The following is a 25,166-nucleotide window of genomic DNA, read 5'->3' as shown; positions in this document are numbered from 1 at the left end:
AATGCCTCACACAGTGGGTACTCCCCAAATCCAATGGCCCATGACCAAACATGAATGAGTCTCTGCTGCAAAGCTTACCCATGGGCAAAAAGCCATGAAACAAAAACATACTCTGTTCTGGTTCTCGACAACCAATGGGAAGTTCAAGATGATCTTTTTCCTTGGCCGTAAAGCAAAATAAATTATATTTATGTTTTACAACATGGCTGATAACCATAAACAGAAAACAGAGTTTTGTTTTCCCCACAAGTCCTCAACTGGGCTTCCAATTTAGGACCTAGAATATTTATTCAGGAACGTGCCACAGGTCTCAGTTTTCATCCAGATTTCAGAAAGGGGGAAGAGGAAAAGTCATTTCACCATCTATATAGCTTGAGTTCCTATTACAGGAAATAACACCTAAAATTGGCTTGTGCGTATCTGTCTTCCGATAGACTTGTTGGCCATATTGGCCATTTTGTTACTAGAATCTTTGATTCTCAGAACCTAAATCAAATGAGAAGGCAAATATTTTTATAAGATCAAGTTGTTAAAAAATTCTTCTCTGCCCCCTGGCATGAAATAAAAAGCCCCTGACTTCGCACAGAGAGTGACTAATTCAGAGTTAACTGTTCCTGCCTGAAAGGAAACCCAAGGCTTTCCAGTGCACCAGGACATCACAGAAGTTGCTGAAAGAAGCAGTTTACTGAATGGTACTTCTGTGTCTTCAAAGTTTTAATATGTCCAACGGTAGAAAACTAAAACCATCTGGATCAAAGAGGCTAAAATTCAATGCTTGCTTTGTTTGTTTTCAACCAGAATAACCAAAATTGAATATAGCTCACAAGGGTTTTGAGTTTCTGCCTCAGTATTTTTCCTTCTGTGTCCAACTATAAAAGAGACTTTTAAAGAATAAAATGTTTAATACTACCATCAGTAACACATGTGCTTTGAATTTTTATCAGGACTGAAAGAATTATGCAAACCCTTCCCAAATCCAATGGCATATACTGTAGACCCAAACACCACAGAAATAGTTAGAAGTGTCCTCAAACTTCAGTTAATGAATTGCTTCTCTGCCCTCCTCAGAAAAGTGATCACAGAATACCAGAGGGGGCTTAGGAATGTGTATGTGTGTGTGTACACATTTGCATGCTCATCTGTGGTGTGTCTGGGTGGGGTTAGGGTCGGGGAGGGCAAGTGGGAGAGAGCTGGAACTCATGAAAAGCGTCTTGGGTGTCTCCTAAAACCTAAGATTCCACTCCTTCCTTTGTTTTCCACTCCTTCTTTTGCTCCAGGATGTCGACCCATTTAACAACATCTTCCCTTACCCTCTGGCTCCTGGTTGGGTTTGCCCAATGGAGAGGTACCCACAGAAGAGCAGAAGGAAGAATGATTCCCTCCCTGCAGGGTCCCTTCAGGTCACAGGTGCTGTCGGGTGGCCCACTACACAGAGCTCTCTGTTGCCCTATAATTGCCCTCCCTTCTCCTGCTGCTCAGGCCCTGAGTGGGAGGAGTTTGGCTATTATCCCCAGGGCACTATACTATCTCCTATGTATTCCCCTACACCTGCCCAAGCACATCTGAATGTGCCACCTGTTTCCCACTGGGACCTAGACTGGTATGGAGGCCTAAAATCTTTGAATATTCACCTAACAAGACAGTGGCCTGTAATTACCATTGCTCTCCTCCTGCTTTTATGACAGCTTTACATAAATTATGTCAAAGAGTCGTCACTCTACAATATTTCAGGACCTTTTAAAGCTAATTGTTTGGCTGCTGTTTTGGTACTGACATGGTTTTTGTTTTTAAATCCCCAAATTGTATCATGAGCAATAAACTACACAGTAGAGGAGATATACTTGAAGCTTAAGTGATTCTTTTTTTCAGCCCTATTGAGGTATAGCTGACACATAAAATTGTAAGATATTTAAAGTGTACATCGTGGGGATTTGGTAGATGTATTCATAGTGAAAGGATTCCCCCCATCTAGTTAATCACCACATTCCATCACCTGACATTTATTTATTTGACCATAGATCCTCATACTTATTCATCTTATAGCTGAAAGTTTGTACCCTTTTACCAACCTCTCCCTATCTCCCTCACCCCCTACTCCCAGCAACCACTTTTCCACTCACTGTTCCTGAGTTTGACTTTTTAAAAAAAAGCAGATTCTATATAGGGCACAAAAGCAAAAATGAACTATTGGGACCTCATCAAAAGAAAAAGCTTCTGCACAGCAAAGGAAACAATCAGCAAAACTAAAAGGCAACCAACAGGAATGGGAGAAGATATTTGCAATCGACATATCAGATAAAGGGTTAGAACTATAAAATCTATAAAGAACTATAAAGAAATCTATAAAGAACTTCTATAAAGAACTTCTCAAAATCTATAAAGAACTTCTCAAACTCAACACTCAAAAAACAAATAATCCAGTGAAGAAATAGGGAAAACACATGAATAGACACTTCTCCAAGGAAGACATCCAGATGGCCAACCAACACATGAAAAAATGCTCAGCATCACTCATCATCAGGGAAATACAAATCAAAACCACAATGAGATACCACCTTACACCTGTCAGAATGGCTAACATGAACAACTCAGGCAACAACAGATGTTGGCGAGGATGTGGAGAAAGAGGATCTCTTTTGCATTGTTGGTGGCAAGGCAAAGTGGTGCAGCCACTCTGGAAAACAGTATGGAGGTTCCTCAAAAAACTAAAAACAGAACTACCCTACGACCCAGCAATTGCACTACTAGGCATTTATCCACGACATATAGGTGTGCTGTTTCGAAGGGACACATGCACCCCCATGTTTATAGCAGCACTATCAACAATAGCCAAAGTATGGAAAGAGCCCAAATGTGCATCGATGGATGAACAGATAAAGAAGACGTGGTATATATATATACAATGGAGTATTACTCGGCAATCAAAAAGAATGAAATCTTGCCATTTGCAACTATGTGGATGGAACTAGTGGGTATTCTGCTAAGTGAAATTAGTCAGAGAAAGACAAATATCATATGACTTTACTCATATGAGGACTTTAAGAGACAAAACAGATGAACATAAGGGAAGGGAAACAAAAATAATATAACAACAGGGAGGGGGACAAAACAAAAGAGACTCTTAAATATGGAGAACAGAGGGTTACCGGAGGAGTTGTGGGAGGGGGGATGGGCTAGATGGGTACGGAGCATTAAGGAATCTACTCCTGAAATCATTGTTGCACTATATGCTAACTAATTTGGATGTAAATTTAAAAAAATAAAATTTAAATAAACAGATTCTATATAAGTGATACTACGTAGTATATGTGCTTCTCTGTTGGACTTATTTCACTAAGCGTCATGCCCTCAAGGTCTATCCATGTTGCAAATGACAGAATTTCCTTCTTTCTCATGGCTGAATAATATCCCATTGCATATAGAGGGACCACCTCTTCTTCATCCATTCATCCATCAACAGACACTTAGGTTGTTCCCATTTCTTGATTACCATGTATAATGCCACAATCAATACTGCAGTGCACGTATCTCTTCAAGATCTTTCCTTTAGATATATACCCAAGAGGTGAGGTTACTGGATCATATGGTGGCATTTCTATTTTTAATTTTTTGAGGAATCTCCATAGTGTGGTCCCTAGGGGCTGCATCAATTTACGTTCCCACAAACAGTGCATAAGGGCTCTCTTTTCTCCACTCCCTGGCCAGCATTTATTATCTTTGTCTTTTTGATAACAGGTGTGATATCTCATTGTGGTTTTGATTTGCATTTCCCTGATGAAGCGTGATGTTGAGTATCTTTTCATGTACCTATTGGCCATCTGTATGTCCTCTTTGGGAAAACATCTATCCAGTTCCTCTGTCCATTTTTCAGTTGGATTGTTTGGTTTGAGGGCTATTGATTTAGAGGAGTTCTTTATATACTTTGGACATTAACCCATATCAGATACATGATTTGAAAATATTTTCTCCCTTTCAGTAGGTTGCCTCTTCATTTTGTTGATGGTTCTCTTTTGCTGGGCAGAAGCTTTTTAGTTTGATGTGGTCCCACTTGTTTAAGTGATCCTTTCAAAAACATAAGTCAGATCAAGTTAGGTCTCTGCTCAAAACCCTGTCATCTCTCTTAGAATTGAGTATTTTCAGTCCTCATTCTGCCCTGCAGCACCCTTCGTACCCTACCCCTCCCTCCAACCCCGTTTTGTTTGTTTGTTTTTTTGCTTCACTCTTCCTTTGTTCACTCTGCTCCAGCCCTAAGGGCAGCTTTGCTGTTTCTTGAACATGCCAAGTCTGCTCCCAGCTGAGGGCCTTTGCCCTTGCAGTTCCCTCCACCTAGAATGCCACCTCCTGGGTCTTCATGTCACCACATGTCACTGATTCCTGCTCACCTATAACTGTCCCACAGGGCTTTGCCCATCACCATCTCTAGAGCAGGCCTCTCTTGCCTCCAGCTCTCTCTCTCTCTCTTTGATTCATCTTCCTTGTGCTTATTACCCAGATCTAATACATATTATTTGCTCATGGTCCATCTCCTCCTATGAGAAAGCATGGTCCCAGAGAGGAGGACCCTGTCTGTTAGGATTACTGCTCCTGCTGCCTGCCTTGAACAGGGGGTGACACACAGTCAGCACTCTGTGTATACATGTTGACTAAATGAGTGATTTGGCCAGGAAAAGAAAATTTTTAACTGCCAGTCTGCTTTCTTACTGACTGCAGTAAGATGTCCAGTGGCCACCTTTCAAAGATACTACAGAAGGGATTCTGAATAAATGAAAAGATGAGTTTATGGAATAACCTGCCATCCTATGTGAGGTTTTCCACCCTGCACAGCAAAACCCACTGAGTACACAGTAGACAATAAAAAATACGAATAAATTGAAACTATTTAAACCAGGCCAACAAAGATTTTCTATAAAGGACCACACAGTAAATAACTTACACTTTGCAGGCCACAGAATCTCTGTCACAGTCACTCAGCTCTGCTGTCACAGCATGCTAGCAGCTGGACACTGTACATAAATGAATAAGCACAGCTGTGTTCTAATAACACTTTAATCATGGACAATGAAAAAGGAATTTTGTATAACTTTCAGGTATCACAAAATATTATTCTTAATTTCTTTTTCATTTAAACATGTGAAAACTATTCTAGGCTCATGAGCCATGTCAAAGCAGGCAGGAGGCCAGATCTGACCCCTGAGCTATATGTAGTTTGCTGATCCCTCATTTAAAACATTCTTGAGGGAGGCTTTCTTCTACCGATAAAAAACATTCTGAACCATGAATCTGTCGGATATTCTACAATTAATTAAGCATAGAACCACATTTGTTAAAGAATAATAAGCTGGATAAACAGTTGGGTGAATAAACATTACTAATTCACTCTTCTAGGACTGTTCTTCTACCCAGATTTTAGTCATCTTTAGGCACAAGCTATGTTAGCCTTTTTTTCCTCAACTAAGAGTTTTCATATTCCATCCTAGTACAGAAATCTCATCTGGCTTCTTCTTTTATAGTAAGGGGAACTGTAACAAAACCTTAGGATAAAAAGAAGAGGGTGGTTTCCTGGGCTTTGGGGCAAGGCAGAGTCTATGTAATGTTTTATGACAAAGTGCATAATGTGTTGCTTACACTCTGCTTTCAAATACTTTCAAACACACCCTGTTGTGTGGGCCCTGGAATGAGAACTATTTGGATTGCAGGTGTTGCTACAATTTAGGGTCATCTGTCCTCACGAGCCACAAATTTGCTGAAAAGGCCAGCCCAGAAGATGGCATGACTAAAACATGTTATTTCAACACCTGAAACTAATAACACTGTATGTTAACTAACTGGAATTAAAATAAAAACTTAAACACACACACACACACACACACACACACACACACACACATACACACACACACAACATAGTCAATTAAAAGTTTTTAAAGAGAGGCACCTGGGTGGCTCAGTTGGCAAAGCATCCGACTTTGGCTCAGATCATGATCTCACAGCTCATGGGTTCAAGCCCCGCATTGGCTCTGTGCTAACAGCTCAGAGCCTGGAGCCTGGAGCCTGCTTTGTATTCTGTGTCTTCCTCTTTCTCTGCCCCTCCCCCACTCATGCTCTGTCTTCTTCAAAAATAAATAAACATTTTTTTTAAGTTTTTAAAGAGATTAAAAAAATAATAAAAAGATTAAAAACAGGGGCACCTGGGTGGCTCAGTCAGTTAAACGGCAGACTCGTGATTTCAGCTCAAGTCATAATCTCATGGTTGGTGAGTTCGAGCCCTGCATCTGGCTCCACACTGACAGAGAGGAGTCTGTTTGAGATTCCAAGATCATGACCTGCACCGAAATCAAGAGTCAGACGCTCAATCGACTGAGCCACCCAGGCGTCCCTGACGCAGAGGATTTTAAATTTCACTCAATTATCTCAACAGTCTCATCTCTTATGTAATAGCAACATATGACAATACGGAATTTGAAGAAGCACTCTTCACGCTATCACTTAGAAGAGTCAACCAAACACAGGAAGGCGGTGTAGTTTTAACATCAAACATGTCTATCTGACCCTAGATACACAGTAGAGGAACAGGTACACTTCACTTCAAATCTCCAGATATTTTAAATATCCTGATGTTGGGTGTCCCAGAAACCTGATCAAGACAGAATTCAAAAGGAAAGTTCTCAACATTTAACACCCCTCATCTTCTCCAAGCCTAGGAGACGTGGCACAAAACCAAAACTCATTATCACCTAATTAATTACAGACCCCACCTGCCCTGTTTGAAAACACATCTATTGAAACGCGACGCGAAAAATCGTAAGGTTCTTTGAAAGACCTCTAGTGCTCTGCTTCTTGAAGCATTTGTTTTCCAACTCATACTGTAAGTAACACAGCCCACAGATTTACTGTGAAAACCAGGGATTAAATTAAGCTTCAGTTAAATTCCAAGCTGCCAAGGACAGTCTCCCGAGAAAGCAGACGTGGCTTGAAACCCCGGCATCTCTCACGTACGTGGTCCAATTCGCACCAAAGACAGCCATCCACAGAGCCGCCCCGTCTCCGTGGGAGTTGCCTCCATTCCGCTGAGCTGGGGACTCTCCACATAAATGAAAGCTGATACATCGAACCACAGAAAGTTGTAAGAGCAGCGCCTCCGCTTCATCTCACACTCTTAATTCGGTTTCGGAGGGAAATGAGAATGCTGACAGGGCAGGCAGCTCCAAACAAAAATGGGCAGAAATGAATGGATACGCCAAGGAATCGCCACTGTCCTTGCCCAGCAACCCGGTGGGCGTTCAGATAGACATTCTTTTGGGAATACCCAGGGCACTGCCAAATCGCCCTCTTCCACACACCCGGGGAGCCGGGGATGCTGACGCCAGGTGATAGGAGAAGTCGCCTGGAACAGCCTTGGTGTCGCTCATGCTGCTTTGCTAGCGATGCCCTAACGAACTACCACACACCGTGTGGCTTAAAGGTGGAGATTTCGAAGTCTGAGACAGTGTCAATATCAAGGTTTGGCAGAGTTGGTTTCTTTTTCTGAGGCCGCTCTCCTTGGCTTACGGATGGTGACTTCTTGCTGTGTCTTCACCTGGTCTTCCCACTGTATATATGAATCCAAATTTCCTCATCTTATAAGGACAGTCATAGGGGTTAAGGTCCACCTAAATGACCTCATCTGAACTTGACTGCCTCTTTAAAGGTCCTATCGCCAAAACACAGTCACATTCTAAGGCACTGAGGGTTAGGACTCCCACATAAGAATTTTCAGGGGACACAATTCAGCCCTTTACCCTGCCGGAACCACTGCCATGGCCAAGCTCCATGTCCATTTATTCTTACCAGTGCCAGAGGCTAGACTTAATAAACAGGTAATTCTCACTTCTTTTGAAAATTAACTACCTTGCGGGCACCTGGGTGGCTCAGTTGGTTAAGCATCTGACTTCAGCTCAGGTTGTGATCTCAGAGCTTGTGGGTTCAAGCCCCGCATCAGTCTCTGTGCTGGCAGCGTGGAGCCTGCTTGGGATTCTCTCTGTCTCCCTCTCTCTCTGCCCCTCCCCTGATCTCTCTCTCTCTCTCAAAATAAATAAACTTTAAAAAAAAAAAAGGAAAATTACCTTCCTTTTTTAATGAAGGACTATTACATTCAACAATGTCCCAACACCATTCTGATCTTGATTATCAAAAAAAAAGCAACCTATCACTTTTAATGCCTTTATGAAAACTTCATTACATACCATATCCAATAGTCAAGTCTTTGGGGGCAGGGGGGTATATACAAAAGATTTCTAAGCACCAGCTGCTAGTCCACATTTTCTAAGCAATGTGCACTGCAACAAAGATCCAAACGTGGAAAAATCAGGACTTTCACTTGACATCCGTCATAAAGGCAAGTGTAAAAAAATACATTTTCACTCATTTCATGTGTGCCTTTTCACGTAGGCATTCATGTCTTTGCACGAAGGATTACCTATTGCTGTGTTAATCTGTACTGCCTGCTACTGATATCAAAATGGGTTTAAAGAAATAACTCTGACATCAAGACTTCTATTCAAACCAGGTGCATGGCCAAGAATATCATCAGCAACGTGTAATAAAGTCCTGTATCTAAATGATCACCAAAGCCTTTTTAAAAAGACATACCAAAAACAGTATCATTTATATGATTTCAATCTCAATTTAAGCATTCTAACAATTTATGACCTCAGACCCACCTTGGTCCTTCATGTTTGCCTACGTTACTCATTAATTCCATAAACATTACCAAGATTGTCATGCCATAGCAGGCAGCATGCTGGAGGTGGAGGCAGATGTTAAATAAAATCCCTGCCCTCATGGTACTGACATTCTGATAAGATACATCATCACTTCCTCTACTGTCCTGCAAACACATTTTCCCTCCCAACTTTCCAAACTGGGGTACTAGTATCTCCAGCACTCCCTGCTTACCAAAGACAAAACTTATGAGCTATTTTATATCTTCCATTCTCCTTCACATCCCTCCTGGGGTCTCTGATGGCTATTTCTAACCGTCTCCTCCACCTGCCTCTCCACCGTTATCACCATGTACTCACAAGCCCCAGCTCCCTTTATCAAGCACCCACTCCCCACGTGGCACTACTCTAGATGATGGCAATGGATCAGTGACCACAAATTAAAAAAAAAAATCCCTGCTGGGGTGCCTGGGTGGCTCAGTCAGTTAAGCGTCCAACTTCAGCTCAGGTCATGATCTCACGGTTCATGAGTTTGAGCCCTGCATCCGGCTCTGTGCTGACAGCTCAGAGCCTGGAGCCTGCTTCAGATTCTGTCTCTCTCTCTCTCTCTGTCTCGCTCTCTGTGCCCCTCCCTCACTTGTACTCTGTCTCTCTCAAAAATAAACAAACGTTAAAAAAATTAAAAATAAAAAAGTTTAATAAAACCCTGCCTTTTGGAATTTATATTTATGAATTTATATTTGCATAAATTCCTCTTGAAATTTAAATTATAGAGAGGAGAGGGAGATAATTACTTAAAACATAAGTCTTCAGTGTGTCAAAAAGGGGTAAGTTCTATAGGATAAAAATAAAGAGGGCTAAGAGGGATTTGTGAAGATGGCAGGAGAGTTTGTAATTGTCAATGCATCAATCAGAGTGGTAGAATAGGTTTCACTGATACAGTAACATTTGAGCAAAGATCTAAACCAGAGAGGAAGTTAGCCATGCGAATATCTGGGGAAGAGCACAGGGGAAGAAGAAACAGCAGGTGTAAAGGCCCTGAGGCGGAAACATGCCCAGTCCGTTCAAAGGCTAGAATGGCTGGAGTAGAGTTAGCTGGGGGAGGATATGAGCAGATGAGGTCAGAGAGGAAAGGAAGGGGTATCATATAGACCCTTCCAAGTAATTAGAAGGACTTCATTTTTTTACTGTGAAGACAGAGAAATTATAGCAAGTTTTGAGCAGAAGAGTACCACGGTGTGACATGAGGGTTAACAGGATCACTCTATTGAGAACACAGCACAGCGAAGCAAGGACAGAATGAAGGAAAGCAGCTGGGAGGTCCCCGGAACAATCCAGACAAGACAGAATGGTGGCTTGGGTCAAGGTGGCAACAATGGGTATGTTCTGAAGGCCAAGTCAATAAGGTTTTCTGATGGATTGGACCTGGACACAGGTCTACATTTCTTCCTTTTCATTGATAATAACTAAGCCCCAGCCCAGACCCTTCTCCTCCTTCCTAGATGGCTGGGAAACTGGAAGTTGCTCCTCCTGTCCTCAGTGCTCGCATCTCTCTTCATTCTACAAACCGCAGCAGGACTGGTGTTCAGAACACTCTCCCATCATAGCATCACTTGCTCCCCGCGAGTCTCTTTCCAGAGCACAGACCTGCTCCAAATCCCTCCACCAAGCCCATCTCCTTGCCTGCCTACACCTGCCCCGAGACCTCATACACCCTCCATCACTCCTTCTGGGGTCTCCATTCACCCTTCCTTCCCCTCTCCAACTGCCCTAAATCTTATGACCCGGGCCCCTGAAGGTTCACTGGAGATGCCACCTCCTTTAAGAAGTCTTCCCAAGATGGTCCAGCTCATACTGATTCCTACTCCCTCAGGGTTCCTGTGGCCTTTACCACCTGTACCACCTGTTCCACATCAAACTGGCCCAGCTGGACTAGAAAGCAAGAGCCCTAAAAAGCAAGAGCCACGCCACCCACTTCTCAGCCGCATGCCAACTAATGTATAGAAAGCAATTATAATAGGGGCTGAAAAGAAGGTCATAGCAAAGAATGAAAGAATATGTTTTAATTACTATAAATGCATTTTCAACACTGAAAAACTGGGAGCAGTCACATTAAAACTCAAATCTCTGCTTTCTCTTGAAATACTGGAAGGTCAGGCAACACTGGACTCTCATTCTTGAACAGCTAAGTAGCAATTGTCCCCTTTTTCCCCCCTCTTTATACCCCAGTTCACTTGCTTACTCTTCTCTCAGGTCCTGGTAGGTATTTGAGTTTGTAATCCCTATATTTAGGCACTGGTTACCTTGAGTTTTAAAATTATCAGGTTCTTATGGGAACTAAGTATTTATTGAAGGTAATATTGGGTTTTCTCTTTCATGATATCCAGTGTCAATGGTATTGATTCAGACTTCTCTAATTTGTAAACATAATCAATTACACACATACGTAAACAAATATATACATATATATGTATTTCGGAAATGGTCCCTTGAATCTCCCTAATAGATTATAACTCTTACACTATGGGTGAAGTACCTTGAAACATGGGGATTATATTTCTTGACATGACTCAGCTCAAGAGGGTCAGATATCAGTACATAAACTGTACAGAAAGAGAGGAAGACAAGATAAAAATAAATATTATTGATTTTGATGAGCTATTCATCAAACCATTTTAGGAAAAAAGCAGTTGCTAAAATTCTTTTGAACCTAGAAAAAAATATATGGCTTTGTTGATTTTCTAAAATAAAACATCAGATGTTAGAGATTGAAATATGTATAGATAAGGGGTAATACATGGGCTTATTCTCCAGACCACCAGTGCCTACATTCTAAAAAGAAAAGAAAAAAAGAAAATTGTCATTTCCTAATTATTATTAAATTTCAACAAACTGAGATCACAGGAGGTAAAGTTTTCAGACAAGCCTATCAAGAGTTGAAGACTTAAGCAGTAATTGTTATTGGAAGAGTTTAGGGGAGTCATCTCCTTTGACCTATCACCCATGTCTAGGGCTTTTAATTAAGAGAAAAGCAAATCTGGAAACAGAAATCCAAAGATATTTAAAAGGCACACTGGCTTTATCTGTGCATCAGTCATTACTGCTAGTCTAAGCAAGCAGGCCTTTCTTAGCAAACAGCTTTCCTGATTAGCAATCAGATTTTGGAGACTTTCATGACCACCTCCAGCCTTGTGGTCTGAAAAGCAAATACAGTTCAGTCCAAAGCCCATATTTAAAGCAAACAAACTGAGCATAAAGGTACACTTTCAGACACACTCCAGCAAGATGGGATTCTTTGTCCTTCAAATCACATTTGGTAAATATCTTTCTCCTTCCTCTTGCTCAACCCAGGGGTTTAACTAATAAGCTTTCAAGGGAATGTTTGCTGGCTTAGCACATAGTTTACCACCCTTCCCACAAAGACCACCCCCTTCCTCTGCATGCAAAGAGGACAAGAAAGTCTGGCAAATGAATATTAGAGAAAAATTTAATGTTTTTAAAAACATTTAGTAGGGTTTTATAAACCGCATTAAAACACAATGTCGAAAAATGGTCCATGATCATACTGCCCAGTTAGCTCCCGATTCTTTTTTAAAAGGAAAGAAAATGAATAAATGAGCATGGTTTGAAACTCAAATAATACAGAAAAGAAAAAGAAAATTTTTCCAGTGTATTAACTTTCACATCTTTTTAGAGAAAAAGTATGCATACCAGCATATATATCTTTTTAAGAAGATTTATACAAAAGACAATGGTATTTATATGATTCTACAAAACATTTTTTCATTTTCTATAGATACATGAACATACGTGTGTGTGTATATACATTATATGTATAATATATTACATTACATATATAATTTCAAATCAGCACACACACACACAGAGCTAATTCACTCTTTACAAACATGCTGTAACGCAACTTGTACAAATATCCTGGCACGGTTTTAAGTGAGCCTATTTATGAAACTGCTGGTGGTTTTACATTTTGAAATATATTGCCAAATTGCTCTCCACTGGTGTCTATTTTAGAGGATAATTTAATCTCAAGCAGTAGTCCCTTTTCTGTATGTGTTATGGACATCGAAACTAACCTGCTTTGTCTCCAGCTGTATCACAGATCAGACAGACCCCATTGCAGACCTAGCCAAGCTCTCCCAGATGACTCAAACTACGTGAACCAAACCAGAAACATCTTACAGCAAAGGCGGAGGTTGGCAATCACAGCTTTGTAAAGGGTTCTGTGTGGCTGACTGTTTACTTCTTTCTACATTCTTTGTCTAAGACACAACCTCAGGAAAAGAAAGGGGCTGAGGGTGGGGATTAACATCTCATAAGTACTTGTCTTAGTCCTTTTGGGCTTCTATAACAAAATATGACAGACCGATGGCTTGCAAATAATAGAAATTTATTTCCCACAGTTCTGGAGGCTGGGAAGTCCCAGAACAAAGTGTCAGCATCGTCACCTAGTGAGGGCCTTCTTCCTGCTTCATAGCTGGCCTTCTCACTGTGTCTTCACATGATCAAAAGAGCTAGGCATCCCTCGGGAATCTCTTCTGTTAAACACTTAATGACTTAAGTACCTCCCAATCTCTCCATCTCTTCATACCATCATCTTTGGGAGTTAGGATTGCGACATGTGCATTTTGGAGGGACACATTTCATTTAGACCATAGCAGTACTTAACCATGAATACTAGCAGTTGAAAATACTAAGAAAGCAGTAGATAGACCAGAGCCTCAAACCATCTAGAGTTGAACAACTTGGTCCCTCATCATGGTCAAATTCTAGGGAGCTCCCATGATAGCACAAAGAAGCTGGAAGTCCTCAAACAATGAGTGCAGAATGGGGATGCAGGATAGTTAGGAATGTCCAAGGCTTACCTTATTTCTTCCTTTTCTAAGTAGCTGCCTGGGAGTATCTGATTCTCCTCACAATCAGATACCTCTGGGTAATTCACAAAGAGTTGACAAAGTGTGTGGGTGGGCCACACCCCTTGGCTATAAAACCTAGGACTTCCCAAACATGCCCTGCATTTTTATTTCTGCCTCCAAGAGTCTGATTAAATATTTTCCTCAGATAAAAAGGCTTGCAAACGCCTATCTACTGACAACTTCCTACCGCCTCATTCATCAAAAACAACAAAATGCTACTTTTCCAAATTCATCTACATCTATATTAACCACTCTCTCCTTGGAAATTCTAAAGCATTCTATTCATCTAGTTCATCTTTTATTATCTCACTAATTATAAAAATTATGAAAGATGCATAAAGAAAGAGACATAATAAAGAAAGTTTTCCATAGGTCAATCACTTTCTAGGCAGTGCTTTCATTTATACACGTAGACAATGGAGTTTGAGAAAAAAATTCATATTCAAACTTAAATTAGAACACGTGAGACTTGGATAAAATCATTTGATCTTATGGACTGTAAGCTTCTTTATAAAATAGAGTAATACTGCATCTCTCTCATAGGAATGTTGTGAGGATCAAATGAAATCTCCCACCCCACCCAACAAAAGCTGAGAAAGTGCTTAAGTACTTAGCATACTGGACACGCTCAATAAAATGTTAGCTCTCCCAGAAGAGCTTCTATTCTGGCTGTCTTTCCCCCAGGATATTTCATTTTATTCCCTCCAGCAACTGCCAAAGTAACCTTCCATACAGGATACTTTTAACAAGTTTACTCGGAATTTAACTGAATTGTTCTGAACTAAGTAAAATTAATTCAGCATCTCTCATTACTCATAGATTAATGCTAAAGAGCAGCAGTCATTTTTAACCCAATTTTAGAACCATTGAGGACCCAATGTCATGGTTGGAACTCTTGACTTTTTATTTCTGAGAGGAGTCTTTGGTAAAAATCACTAGTTAGCCTCTTACTTTCCTAGGCACTCTTACACTTTAATCAGACTCCAGAAATGAACCACAGCATTAACAAACTATCTGCAAACTTAAGTCTTCAAAAGAACCACCCTTATGAAACCAAGCACAGAATAGTTACCAAGATTCTAAAATTTGTCCTCAAAGGGCCTCAGCTGCATGATGATTGCAGGAAAAATCATTTTCTTTAATTCGTAAAAAGGGTACACTAGCAAATTACACAGAACAATTTCCTAATGTAAGCTAGACTGATGTTGATATTCATTTTTTAAATAAATTACTGGCTTGGATACTGTCTATGTGAGAACATCCAGTAGACTATTTTTGTTTATGAATGAAGTGGCAAATCAATTCTTATTTGAGCAGATAATAATCAATTTGGAAATTTCAGAAGTTATGAACAGAATTATCATGTCATGAATACAGATCTTATTCGGACAGTATAATCAAAGTAAATGTTTTATTCGTTACAGGTCAATAGAGGACTGAGAAACTACTGTTTGTTCTTATATTAGTAATTACATTAAAATAAATAACAATTGACTACATGTCATTCAAATATGGTATCTCTGAAGGCTTTCCAAGGAAGCCTAATAATTCACAGATTATTTAACATAAAAACTATAAAGAAAAAAAATAAAAAGATGTAATATGTCAAACTCTATTAACATATTTATCATAAACATCCCCATTACAGATTTACACAAAAACATGGTTTCTCCTAATGAAAGCAAGTTCTGTTCATTCTTGTACTGGTTCACTGAGTAGGACTAGTGTTGGTTCACTGAACGTGACAAAATTGATCTGATTTTGCTTCATCTGCAACCAAATGATTATAAATAGGCTGGAGCCTTCACAGATGTAATTATACCACAACTCAAACTTTGGTGTATCAATCATTCTGAACCCCAAACATCAGTCAGCACAAGGCTCTCTATAAAAGAAAGGGCAGTTAAGAAGTTACTATCACCCAGCCACATTTTGCTTCAGCTCCCTAAGAAAAACAAGACCAAAACCGTATTTCCCTAGAACATCTTACATACTACAATCCTCACAGGGTCAATTCATCATTCTGCAAATAGGTCGTAAAGATTTTTTAAAGGCACCAAAGAGAAAGACAAGATTTAAAGGAATAGCAAGCAGGACAAAAAGAACCAGGATGCCCACTTCCCAGGCCCTGCAGTTATAAGCAAAGGTTACCTGTGGTTTTTTTCTTTTAAATGAATAACAGAAAGAATAATTCCACACTGCTCTACGGATGCACTTTTACGCAGTGACATTCTCGGCCAAAGGACTGCCATGGAAAGCACAGGGGGAGGTAGGAAACATGTCAATTACCATCAACTTGGTCTACCCAGGTTGAAATAAGAAGATTGCAAAGAAAGAGCAGGAAGCAGAGAAGCCATCCTGAACTGAGCCTTCCATAAACCGGGAAGCATGGCTTGACTTACTAATGGAACTGGAAAAAACTTACTCTAAATCTAATTTTGATTTTGATACCCGATTAACGTGGCAGAAGTCAGCTTTTAGCTTTATGTCAGAAAAAGGAAATGTCTCTGAATTTTGCCAACACCAAAATCTTATATTTTTTCACATTACAAATAAGTCATTCCCCAAACAAAATTGTAACTTTATGAGAAAACAAAATAAAAGAAAATGATCAACTAGAATCCAAATACCATAAAAAAAAAAAAACCCTGACTTTTTTTTCCCTTCTCAATCATACGCATTCACAATTTTTATAGAGTTGTAATTAAGGAAGAGACATAAATTTTCAGTCTTCATATTTCCAATACAATTATTTTAATGTCTTGCATGCTTGCTTTTTGAGAACTATACTAACACAAAGATAGAAATAGCACAGGTAAATATTAAAATACAGATAGCATTTTAATTATACTATGAAAAATGTCCAATTTTTATGAAACATATAAAATCATACTATATTCCCAAAACCCAAAACATTTTTTTTTAATGTTTGTTTATTTTTGAGAAAGAGACAGAGAGACAGAGTACAATCGGGGAGGGGCAGAAAGAGAGAGAGGGAGGGAGACGCAGAATTCAAAGCAGACTCTAGGCTCTGAGCTGTCAGCGCAGAGCCTGATGCGGGGCTCAAACTCAGGAACCGTGAGATCACGACCTGGACTGAAGTCAGATGCTTAACCAACTAAGCCACCCAGGCTCCCCTCAAAACCCAAAACACTGTAATTCATAGATTTTCTTTTAGTAAAATAGTTTTGCGAATTTTATCATTGTATGTAAAAAAGACCCAATTCATAGAATCATTAATGGAAATTCTTGAAATTCTTGAGATAATATACCAAACTTGTAAATACTTCAGTCAATAGTTATTGGAAGTAATGGAAAATTTTAATCTGTTTTATTCTAACGGATAAGGAGCATTAGAATGCTTACCATCTTTACGAAAAACAAAGCATTTTTTTATTTAAAGTAATGCATATCATATAGTTATCTAGAAAATCCATCTAAGTTGGTTTGCATTCTCTTCTACTATTTCAGATCTCCACATTTATCCCAAAGAGAAATAACCAGAGACTAGTACTTTTAACAGAGTAACTTAAACAGGAATAGAGAGGAAAAGTAGCAAAGATACAACAGCAAAAATAAATAGAGATACATTGAGACTTAACCCTACTTCTTGACCAAATGTTTTTCACAGAAAAACTGCACTGCAAAAACCCAAGTATTATATGGTACTAGCATAAAGACAGGCATAAATAATCAAAGAAACAGAATTAAGAGCTCTGAGATAAACTCTTACATTTATGGTCAACTGATTTTCTACAAAGATGCTAAGGTAAATCAACAGGGAAAGGATAGTCTTTTCAGCAAATAGTGTTGGAAAAATTGGACATCCATGGGGGGAAGTGGAGGGAGAATTAACATATACCTGAACGTCAGACCACACACAAAACTTAACCCCAAAGGGACCAAAAACCTAAGTGTAAGGACTAAAATAACAAAAGTTCTAGAGAAAAACATAGGAAAAAAATCTTAATGACCTTTAGTTATTCAGGGAATATTTAGGAACATCAAAATCATGAGCTTTAGAAGAAAAAACTGATAGACTGAACTTCCTTACAACTAAAAACTTTTTTTTTTTTTAACGTTTATTTTTGAGACAGAGAGAGACAGAGCATGAGAATGGGGAGGGTCAGAGAGAGGGAGACCCAGAATCCGAAACAGGCTCCAGGCTCTGGGCTGTCAGCCAACAGAGCCTGGAGCCTGTTTCGGATTCTGGGTCTCCCTCTCTCTGACCCTCCCCATTCTCATGCTCTGTCTCTCTCTGTCTCAAAAATAAATAAATGTTAAAAAAAAAAATTGAAAAAAAAAAAAAAAGAAGAATGAGCAAAAGACACAGACATTTTTCCAAAGAAGACAAACAGGGGGCCAACAGACACATGAAAAGATGCTCAACATCACTGATCACCAGGGCAATACAAATCAAAACTACAATGAGATATCACCTCACATCAGTCAGAAGAGCTAAAATCAACAACACAAGAAACAACAGGTGCTGGTGAGGATGTGGAGAAAGGGGAGCCCTCTTGCACCTGGTAGGAATGCAAACTGGTGCAGCCACTCTGGAAAATAGTATGGAGGTTCCTCAAAAAGTTAAAAACAGAACCACCCTATGATGCAGCAATTGCACTGCTAGGTATTCACCCAAAGAATACAAAAATATGAATTCAAAGGAATACATGCACCCCAATTTTATAGTAACATGATCTACAATAGTCAAATTATGGAAACAGCCCCAGTGTCCATCAACTGATGAATGAATAAGGAAGATGTGATATGTGTGTGTGTGTGTGTGTGTGTGTGTATAGAGAGAGAGAGAGAGAGAGAGAGAGAGAGAGAGAGAGAGAGAGAAAGACAACAGAATATTCCTCAGCCATGAAAAGGAACGAAATCTTGCCATTTGCAATGACATGGATGGAGCTAGAGAGTATTATGCTAAGTGAAATAAGTCAGAGAAAGACAAATACCATATGAGCTCACTCATATGGGAATTTAAGAAACAAAATAAATGAGCAAAGGGGAAAAAAGGAAAAAGAGGCAGACCAGGAAATAGACTCTTAACAGTAAAGAACAAAAATTGATGGTTACTAGAGGGGAAGTGGGTGGAGGAATGGGTTAAACAGGTGATAGGGATTAAGGAGGGCACTTGTGATGAGCACCAGGTGTTGTATGGACTTGCTGAATTACTATATTTTACACCTGAAACTAATATCACACTGTATGTTAACAGGAATTTGAATAAAAACTTAAAAAAAAAAAAAGAAACTTAAAAAAAACAGGGAGAAAAAAACTTGAGCTTCAAAGACGGCATTAAGAAAATGAAAAGACAAGCCAGAGACTGGGAGAAAATATGTGCAAGTTATATATCCGATAATGGACTTACAGACAAATAATTCAATATGAAAATATGCAAAGAATCTGAAGAGGCATTTCCCTAAAGAAGATACAGGAGTGGCTAAGAAGCTCACTGATTGCATAACTAGCTCAATAATAAGGAGATAAATTTCATAATTATCATCTTTTGTTCTTTTCAAAAGCTACATAATAGGATGATTTCATTAGAAACTCCAAAGCATGTTTTTTTTTTTTCTCATATCACAGTCGTTTTCAAGTCACTGTAGAAAATAATGGTAATAACATCCAGATTGGACAAGAAATGAAACTACAATAAAACCTTGGATTGTGAATAACTTGTTCTGCGAGTGTTCCACAAGACAAGCAAACATTTCTAATAAATTTTAACTTGACAAACGAGCGATGTCTTCCAATACAAGTAGTACATGACGCCGAACATCACATGATCACAACTGAGCCAATGGTTTCTCTCTCTCTCTCTCTCTCTCTCTCTCTCTCTCTCTCTCTCTCTCTCTCTCTCTCTGGCATTGTGGATGAGTGTCTCCCATGTTTGGTTGCTCAATCTCAGGCCGTGGTGTTTGGCAGAAATCAGGGACTTTTCAGAACATTGGAAGATGCCCACAACTGGCACTAGTGTATTTTTTGTCACTTCAAAGCACCTAGGGACACTCCTTTGCTTTTCCATACAGAGAGTAAGCTTAGGAATGCTTTGCTTCATTCTGGGTCAGGCTGCCTGCAGATATAGACCCTTTTCTCTGCTGCCTTATTGCCGGTTACATTAAGTACAGTATATGACAAGAGTTTATTAATGCTGTTCTGTAGTCAACATATGTGCGAGCGTATACAATGACTCCCATTCAGGAAAAGGTTGAAAAGAAAGGCAGTAAGAAGAAGATGACTGCGACGAAAGCCAAGAAACAAATCATCAAGAAGCACGAATGAGGTATGCAAGTGGCTGAAATTGCAAGATTTTATAAGAAGTCGACGTCTGCATCTCATCTGCAGAGGGGGAGAAAAAGGCAGAGGAATCCCTTACTTACTAATGAGATGAGCAAGATGTGTAACATGTGGGAAATTTTGTAGAAATGCACCGCCTGAATAAGGCTGTAGCAATGCAAGCGATGACAATGCAATGTCACACTGTCCTCAAAAGAAGCAAAAGCAAGTGTCATTGGATAGGTTCCTTGTTAAAGTTGCACAAAAAGAAAAGATTCCATTGAGCCAATAAATAGCAGTGATTCCATTAGTTCCATTAGTGATAGTAAAAGTTGTCTTACACAATAACCCTCCTCTCTCGTCTCCCTCACACCAGCCACAGCCACAGAGGTTTTCAAAAGTAAGTGCAGGTCAATTTGTTTATTTTTCTTTATATATTGTATTTTATTTATTATTTTGTATGATATTACAGTATTGTGATCATTTTTATATGAATATTTTTGGATTGTGGAACGAATCATCTGAGTTTCTATTATTTCTTATGGGGAAATTCACTTTAATATATAAGTGCTTTGGATTACAAGCATGTTTCCAGAACGAATTATGCTTCCAAACCAAGGTTTTACTGTACTTAGATATAAACTTAATAAAATATGTACAAGATCCATATAAGGAAAACTACAAAACTAATGAAAGAAATCAAAGAACTTCTAAATAAATGGAGTCATTCCACATACATGGAAAGAAAGACTCAATATTGTCAAGACATCTGTTCTTCTCAACTTGACCTACAGATTCAACACAATCTCAGTCAAAATCCTGGCAAGTTATTTGGTGGATACTGATAAAGTGATTCTAAAATTTACAAGGAAAGGCAAAAAGCCCAGAATAGCCAATACAATATTGAGGGAGAATAAAGTCGGAGGACTAACACCACCCAACTTGAAGATTTACTAAAAGCTACAGTAATCAAGACAGTGTGATACTGGTGAAGGCACAGATGAATAGATCAATGGAACAGAAGAGCAAGCCCAGATACAGACCCATACAAGTACAGTTAACTGATCTTTGACAAAGGAACCAATGCCATTCAATGAAGAAAGGATAGTTTTTCAACAAATGGTGCTGGGATAACTGTAATTTCACATACAAAATATGAATCCAGACAAAGACCTTGACAGCTTTCACAAAAATTAACTCAAAATATCTGTAGATCATTTATCTAAATGTAAAACATAAAATTATAAAACTCTAGAAGACATAATAGAAATATAAAACTCTAGGAAATCTGGATGACCTTGGTTGGGCAGTGACTTTATTTTTTTTTTAATTTCTTAACATTTATTCATTTCTCAGAGACAGAGTGCGAGTGGGGGAGGCAGAGAGAGAGAGAGAGCGAGACACAGAATATGGAGCAGCCTCCAGGCTGCTGTCAACACAGAGCCCAACATGGGGCTTTAACCCAAGGACTGCAAGATCATGACCTGAGCTGAAGTCAGACGCTTAACCAACCGAGCCACCCAGGCACCCTGGCAGTGACTTTTAGATACAACAGCAACAATCCATGAAAGAATTAATAACTGATATTCTGGACTTCATTAAAATTAAAAACTTCTGCTATGAGAGACACTATTAAGAGAATGAAAAAAACAAGCCACAGAACTGGAAGAAAATATCCACAAAAGACTTACCTGATAAAGGACTGGTATCCAAAACATACAAAGAACTCTTAGAACTCAACAGTAAGAAAATCCTAACAGGCACCTCACCAAAGAAGATATACAGATGGCAAACAAAGATATGTAAAGAGGCTCAAAATCATGTGTTATTAGGAAACTGCAAATAAAAATAATAATGAAATGCCACAGAGGCACCTGGGTAGCTCAGTTGGTTAAGCGTCCTACTCTTGATTTCAGCTCAGGTCATGAGCTCACAGTTCATGAGTTCAAGCCCCACATAAGGCTCTGTGCTGACAGTGTGGAGCCTGCTTGGGATTCTGTCTCCCTCTCTCTCTGCCCCTCTCCCACTTGTTCTTGTTCTCTCTCTCTCTCTCAAAATAAAGAAATAAACATTATTTTAAAAAATAAGGCTTGATGGACATAAGTATATAAAATTGGTCTTTATAAGAACCCAGAATTCTGGGTGCCTGGGTGGCTCAGTCAGTTAAGCATCCAACTTCGGTTCAGGTCATGATCTCACAGTTCCTGGGTTCAAGCCCCATGTCGGGCTCTGTGCTGACAGCTCAGAGCCTGGAGCCTGTTTCAGATTCTGTGTCTCCCCTCTCTCTCTGCCCCTCCCCTGCTCACACTCTGTGTTTCTCTCTCTCTCAAAAATAAATAAATGTTAAAAAAAAAAATTTTTTTTTAAATAAAGTCTGTTAATTTAAAAAAGGAATGTCTGTCACAAAAAATAAAATAATAATAAAGTCTAGCATGAAGAAGAAGAAATAATCTTTAAAATCCATGACATGCTTAGAGAATTCTGCTTAAACCGAAAGCCAACTGAGGTTTAGGTGAGAAGAGCAGCTGTTACCCTGTGGTGTTAAAATAAACTCTGGACAACTTTCTGGGAACCTCTCATTTGGCTGCTCCCGAAACAATGGTGTTTACTGTAAACACCAGGATTCTACTACTAGGGAAGCTCCGAAATTATCTTCCTTATCTGCTATTCATTTTAACTATAGGCTCTGAAAAGCCTCCCTTTCTTTGAGCTCAAAAAGCAAGTAATTGAATTAAAAGTATTTTTTCCTAATGTTCCTGAAGACTAAATTCTACTTCTCCTTTGTTAAATAACAGCTCTCTGCCAGTCTCTCCAACACCCAGCAGAATTCATAATTGCATCTCTACTCCCACAGAACTTCGTTTTGTGTGTGTGTGTGGTTTTTTTTGTTTTTGTTTTTTTTTGTTTTTTTTTTTTTGTTTTACCTCTAGTGATACATTTTTCACATCGTGTGTCAGCTAACTGAATACCAATCTGGCCCATCCCCTACACTGTGAGCCCCTAAAGACAGGGAGTGCCAATCATTTCACACTAACACCTCACACCTAGAAGGCATTCCCAATCAGGACCTTTTTGGATCTAAGTGATGGACATCTAATTCAAACTATCTAACTTGCCAGGAAAGTGAAACCAGAGTTACTGCCTTTAGATGGTGCTGTATCTGAGTTTTGTATATGGTGTGGGTGTGTGTGTGTGTGTGTGTGTGTGTGTGTGTGTGTGTGTGTGTGTGATCTCTTGTTATCTCCCTGCTCTGATCTCTGTGTTAACTTTATTCTCCGAAAGGCTTTCCCTAAGTGGTAGCAAAGAGGGAAACTAACAGCTCCAGCTTAAAAAAAACACACACAAAAAGGAAAAACCTCTTTGCAACAGGGTCAGTGAAAACAGTTGTGTCCTCCATAAACCGATCCTTGTGACCCTGACTAGCCAAGCTTATGTCACAAACCCATAACGGAGGCAGCGAGGTCACCTCCTTTGACGATGATACAGGCTGAAAACAAAGCAAGGGTGACTGACTGCCCAGGGAAAATCTAGGCGATTTACTGAAAGAAAGAAAGAGAAAAGGGATGCTGAGTGGGTGAAGTCAACAGACTCTCACTACTTTGCAGGGTCTCAAGACTGCTGACTCACTCCTGCCTGGTGAGTATTTATTCACTGTTTATTATGTATAATGCTGAGTTACTGCCTGAACACCCAATAGAAATGCTTGTTTGTAGTGCCTCTCCTTGTACAGGACACGTACTCAAAATGAACTGTCCCCACCTACTGCTCCACATGAGGTGGTTTTGTTTCATTCTCCTGGTCCACGGTGAGGCTATTTTGCATTTGTCTACATTCCTATTATTTTCAGGACGTTTCTTTTCTTCTGTCCTATGTGAGTGTCTTCATGCCAAATGTACACCCTGCCAAAAATGAACATGTTGCTAGCTTTTGTCCAGGGGGAGATAAAAGTAAAATCTTGCCAAGCAAACCAGGGCCAGCAGCACCCCAACAGAAACGGCAGGTTTCCATGATGCCCGCTTCCCAGTGTGAGAACACAAATGAGGGCAAGTCTGAAAACACCAGTGCAAGCCCATGCTTTCTCGAGGACACGGTTTCTCTCCAAAATAAAACCAAGATCACTGTGGTTGTTCTGCGCGGCCTCTGGCTGTGGCTTCTTACATGTGTGCGCTGAGGATGTTCCCTGAGAGAGGAGAGGACGACCAGCAAGATGATGGGACAGAGGAGGCGGGGAGGAAGACAATGATACACTGTACATGTAAATACGTCAGGATCAGATCTATCTTCCATTTGTACGATGCCAGGAGTCTCTCGAATAACTGGGAATGACTATTTGGGGCAGTTTCAGAAACACTTTATGGCATAAACAAAATGGCTTTTCCCTAGCTGACCCGATCCATTTCATCCAGGCTCTCTTATCTTATACTAACCTGATTTTGCTTAAGTTACTGTCTGTCTCCGGCTTTCACAGGAGCTTTCTTTTATGGATTTTCCATCCAGCAAATGTTTCTGTTCCACGGCTGGGCAGATCCCACCACAGCATGCTTGGCTACAGACCACAGCAGCTCACCCACAGCAGCTCCGACCTGGAGGGGGAAAGCCAGAAGCCATTGGAGGGATTCATATTCACAAACACACACACACTCTCTCTCTCTCTCTCAAGAGTTTATGTTTGGCAGGATAACCCCAAATGTTTTCCAATTGTTTAAAATCATTAAGGAACAGAGATAACAGTTTATGAGGTGTCCTAAAGACAAGTGTGGGCTATCCTAAAGGAGGACTAAGGTATTCAACCATTATTGAGAAGGTTCGGCCAAACAATTATACTCTGTTTGTGGAAAATTCAAAAGCCAGATGTTTTAATTAACCACAGAAAACACAAGCTACAACTAAAATTTCATGAACACAGTGATCTGCCCTGTGGAAAACCACAGGAATGTTCTGGCAAGGCTCAGTCTGAATTCTTGGGACACAGAGGGCTAGAATCATTCCCCTTAGGAACTCGAACAGAAAATTAACTTGCTCAATATGTTTTAAAAAGTAAAATGAAACCCAGATTTAATCTCAATCAAATAGAAAAACATTTCGGGACTTCAAAGGGCACCACACCAAAAGACACATTAGAGGAAGGTCATAAAGAATCCCAGTGTGGTTCAGGATTTAAAATGCATTTTCAATGCAAAGTGAATGCTGTAACAGAAAATTTTATAGGCTAAATAATCCAAAGGGGAAACTAATCACCTTTCATTTC

At 39.7% G+C, this 25,166-nt stretch overlaps 1 protein-coding gene across 13 annotated transcripts in view; it reads right to left on the bottom strand.

Moving 5' to 3' along the window:
- The window catches only part of APBB2 (amyloid beta precursor protein binding family B member 2), a 377,264-nt gene that overhangs the window by 276,820 nt on the left and 75,278 nt on the right, over positions 1-25,166 (bottom strand). For 11 of the 13 annotated variants that reach the window (XM_053217425.1, XM_053217423.1, XM_053217429.1 and 8 more), the window contains one exon: positions 24,346-24,501. The exons of the other annotated variants lie outside the window; for them this stretch is intronic. The gene's annotated coding sequence lies outside the window, so the exon portion shown is untranslated. The remainder of the gene's footprint in view (positions 1-24,345; positions 24,502-25,166) is intronic. 13 annotated transcript variants of the gene reach the window in all.

This window comes from Acinonyx jubatus, chromosome B1 (assembly GCF_027475565.1).
Source record: "Acinonyx jubatus isolate Ajub_Pintada_27869175 chromosome B1, VMU_Ajub_asm_v1.0, whole genome shotgun sequence".
Classification (NCBI taxonomy): Eukaryota; Metazoa; Chordata; class Mammalia; order Carnivora; family Felidae; genus Acinonyx; species Acinonyx jubatus.
Note: the sequence above shows the minus strand (reverse complement) of the source record. Positions and strands in the feature narration are given on the sequence as shown.